Here is a 4765-nt window from a genome sequence, read left to right as displayed (position 1 = left end):
GACGGAGGAGCGGATGGCGGCGGCGGGAGCTGGGATTAAGGTAAGTGTTTACTTTTTTTTATTACGTGTGTTTACTGGGGGTGGGGGGCACTACTGGGGGCCCTGCAAGAAGGGATTCCATTAATGGGGGCACTACAAGGTTGGGCACTACAAGGGGGAGATCACTACTGGGGGCACTACAAGGGGGGATCACTACTGGGGGTACTACAATGGTGGGGGACTACTACTGGGGGCACTACAAGGGGGGATCAGTACTGGGGGCTCTACAAGGGGGGGACTACTACTGGGGGCACTACAAGGGGGGGACTACTACTACTGGGGGCACTACAAGGGGGGACTACTACTAGGGGCACTACAAGGGGGGGACTACTACTAGGGGCACTACAAGGGGAGGGGACTACTACTAGGGGCACTGCATAGGGGAGGGGACAACTACTAGGGGCACTGCATAGGGGGAGGGGACTACCACTGGGGGCACTGCATCGGGGGATCACTGCTGGGGGCTCTATATAAAGGCAATACTGGGGGTACTGCATAGGGGGGAGACTATAACTGGGGCCACTATTTAAAGGGCACTGCATAAGGGTTACCACTATTGGGGGCACTGCATGGGGGGTGGACTGCTTCTGGGGGCACTATATAAGGGGCCCTGCATAGGGGGTACCACTACTGGGGGCACTGCATAGGGGGTACCACTACTGGGGGCACTATATAAAGGGATTACTACTGGGGGCACAAGGGGCACTACACAGGGGGGACCACTACTGGGGGCTCTATATAAGGGGCTATATAAGGGGCTTACTACTGGGGGCACAAGGGGCACTGCACAGGGGGGACCACTACTGGGGGCACTGTATAAGGGGCATTGCATAGGGGGATCACTACTGGGGGCACTACTGGAGGCCTGCATAAGGGGGTCCTCTTCTGGGGCACAGGGGGGCGCTGCATATGGGCACCACTACAGGGGGCTGCCCCTAATCTTTTATTTTTACTTTACATTAATTCCATATGGACCTGCCTTCTCCCTGGAACACTTAAGGGGGGGAGGGGGGCGCCGTGGCATGCACGTGTTCCGGGCACCCTGGCTACACGCTACTCCTCTGCCAGGGCCGCCTGCATACATTTGCCCCCCAGGCTAAAAGTTGCCAGCCAGCCCCTGGCCAGGGAGGGTTCCGCTGGCTAATAGTGCGCGGTGTAGCCTATAGGCTACAGGGGCTAATGCCATCTTCGGAATACACAGCATTCCAGATATTGGTAAATTTGCAGCATCGCATCCTCCATAGAAACCTATGGGGAAGGTGGCTGCCAGAGGGAAAGGGTGGATCACAGCATGTATAGGAGATACCTGCTGCGGTCCCTCCTTAATGCATATGGGGGATAAATATTTTAGGTAAACACCCAAAAATGGGAGTTTTCGGGGATTATACCTCAAATATACTTTGATAAATGGGCCCCTTGGAAGTTGATCCTCCCTTTCATGGGAGTTTTCCCAGAATTGCACTGACAGCTATTAGGAAGCAGCGCTGTCTTTCAGGGGCTCAGTCCACCGGTCCCTGGCGGCTGGCAGAGCACTGCCGGTTGGTGCTCTGTCAGTGAAAATGTATACAAATGCTTATTTTAAATGAATTAAAGTATACCTATGCATCACTTTCTGATTCATGGTTTTTATTAAGAAAGTGGACTTTATCTCAAAGAGACAGTCCTACATTTACATAATTTTCTTGAGACCATGGGCCTGATTCAGACCCGCTTGCAAGTGGGTCTATGGCCGGGCAGTTCGCACACACGGCACAAGCCCCAGAGTGAGCGAGAATACACTCGCTCCTGGGCTCGCAGCAAAATGTGGCGGCTGTCGATGTTGCCCCGTTTTGTAGGCGGGGAGGGGGGGTGGCTGGACAAACGACCATCGCGACCATCACCTGGCCGCTCGCAAATTATGTGGGTGATCACGCACAGCTTAGCGAGCGGCTAGGAGGTTTTTTAAAAAAAAGCGTTCGCCCTGATTCAGAGCGAGCGCTCGCTTTTTGCGAGTGGCTCTGAATCAGGGCCCATGTGCAAGGGCAAAATCTCAACTCTATAATTAACCATAACCTACAGCCATACTACACTGATTCCGCCAAATCTCGTCTGATCTTGGAAGCAATACAGTAGTAGGCCTGGTCAGTACTTGGATGGGAGACCACCTAGGAATACCAGGTGCTGTAGGCGTAAATACTGGCTGAGGAATGGGACAGGTTGGTACAAGGTGTAGCAAATATATAATTCCTTAGCAGAAACATATTATCAGTGTACTCAATAATTTGGATAATTGATAGATATCTCAAGGATGATCAGTGGAATGCAGTTATTAATAAATATTTCCGCCAATTGAATCATTGAGGGTGTCAATGGCAATAACACCAACTTATTATTATTATCAATATTATTTTTTTTATGCACAATATAGATATACCTCTCTAAATTTTATAAAGATTTATTAAAAGTTATATTTTAACAATTTTTCATATCTGAATTATCCTTTAAGTGTACCCCAAGAGCCTTTTCTTTTTTTCTCTTATTTGGTCTCATGTCAATTCTTAGGCTTTGGGAGCACCACCAACACTACCAATGATGATGTTTAAGCATGTAGAATGGTTGGTTTAAAAACAAACAATTAAAAACAAACAATAAACAAACAAATAATTAGTCATATAGAATTGGTTCTGTGCGGAATCACTCCTCTACTGGTTCTTAGAGTGTTGCAGAAAACTTAATTGTACTGTAAAATCTTTTTAATACATCTTGCCCTTGATTAGTTTATTTCATTACACAACTGAACCCAGGCTCCTTGTCGCACACCATAGGCTTAATTGAGAATGAGTTTATTTACTAGGCATCAGGGTTGTAAAACCCGACACTTATGATCGTATTTGGCTGAAATTTAAAAGGGTAATGATTTTACTAAGAGTGTCTTGCTAGAAAATCATTGCCCTTTTAAATTTCGGCCAAGCGTGTCTTGCTAGAAAATCATTGCCCTTTTAAATTTCGGCCATAAATAAATTCAGTAGCACCAGGTTCCTTAGTGAATAAACCCCCAAGGGTTTAATGCAGAGTAAAAAGTAGACACCCACTCACAACTAGAAAGGCATGATGGAGGCGGTAAAAGGCATTCTTACATAGGCTGTGCACAGTAAGAGCATGTCTGTGCAATTGCAAACAGATGCAAACCAGAACACAAAAGAAAACACATCTGTGCAAGCATTGTGCCATTTGTGGGTGCCTGTGGGCTGGACTATAATAATGGCTGCCAGCACTAGCGAACAATTTCTGATTGACTGTGAATGCACCGCTGGTCAAATGTGCTTTCTTCTTTGCCTGTTTTAGCAATTTCTTAAAATGTAACTAAACCTTCTAATGACTGATGTGCTTCATATGTTTAGCTCAGCATAACACAAAGCCTTATATCTCTAAAATAAAGACACAGAGACATGAAATTTAGCAGAAAAAATGTTAGTTATTTAAATTAAAACTAAAAGGGAAGAAAACTATGGTGCCAAAGAAAAGGATCGCCACAATCAATGCAAACCATCAATGCACCACAAACAACAACATCATGCATTGCAGGCGGATACCGCTAATGGTGCAACAAAACAAGCACAACACAAAGAGATTATCCAACTCAACCCTCTAACTTGACTACCCACCTGTTAGGATGGTACAGCCAACTAAACAGTCAACGAAAGTGAGTGCACCCAAAATTAAATAATTGCACCCAAGTTGATGACCTACCATTCTTTTCCTGCCAAAGCGAGGTTCTGATTACAGAAACATTGCACCACCACTATACTCTACTCTAAAGTAATAACAGAAAATACTCAAAACAGGTTCTCCACAAACAAGAGGTAAGCCCATCCTTAGTCAAATGGATCCCATTGGGCCTATATAAGCAATTATGTCTGAACAAAATCAAGGGATGGTTTGCCACAAATCCACTATTAACTAACAAAAAATTTGTCACAGCAGCATTCACCTTTTTACGGGCCTCATCAATGGCTACAAATATTACAACAACCTCTTCAAACCAACCAAAGAACCATGGCCCTGATTCAGACCCACTCGCAAGTGGGCGTACGTATGTTCGGCGTACGTAAAAAAATATTTAAATTCAAGCACTCGCTCGTATTTTCGTACGCAGCTAAAAATCCGCCCCCCAAACTCAGGCGACCCCTCCTCTAACTAACGAGCGTGCCAAATAGCGAGCGTACACCCCCGAAATGGCTTGAAGGGAACGCACGCACAAGTACAAACCGGAAGTGGGCCTGTCAGATTCCGATTACCTGCTCGTTTATTCTGCCTACCTCCCTCAATCGTATCATGCCAATCAATGTATCAATTAGCTTAATTGTTTTTTTTTTTTCAACACAATGCAATAAACTTTAATCTTGTCCGTGTTTGTGTTTACTCGCAGAATACGTACGGCTGAAACCTTCGCTTTTATTGTCCAAAAGACGTTAGCCACAATTAAACAATTGTTCTATTTGTTTGTATCCCCACAAATTTTCTGTGGCTCATTTCTTTATTTAAATTTGCTTACGCATGTCACTGCATCAAGCCTATCATAACTCTCAATAGATTTGTGGCCCTGTCGGACACATGACTCATACACTAACCAATAGAATTGGTCCTGTTAATTTTCCAAATACATTAGCCAATCAAATTTTTTTTGGGTGCTTTATTAAAAATAATTTTCTAAAAATACACCATTGCCATCATGAGATCCGCCGCA

General features: G+C 45.1%; 1 pseudogene; it reads left to right on the top strand.

Moving 5' to 3' along the window:
• Nucleotides 1-2089: 2089 nt before the first annotated feature.
• Nucleotides 2090-2208, top strand: LOC148477557 (5S ribosomal RNA; annotated as a pseudogene).
• The last annotated feature ends 2557 nt before the right edge of the window (nucleotides 2209-4765 follow it).

Source organism: Taudactylus pleione, unplaced genomic scaffold (assembly GCF_031769625.1).
Source record: "Taudactylus pleione unplaced genomic scaffold, aTauple2 ptg000707l, whole genome shotgun sequence".
NCBI lineage: Eukaryota > Metazoa > Chordata > Amphibia > Anura > Myobatrachidae > Taudactylus > Taudactylus pleione.
The sequence above is the reverse complement of the archived record's forward strand: the minus strand, read 5'-3'. Positions and strand labels throughout refer to the sequence as shown.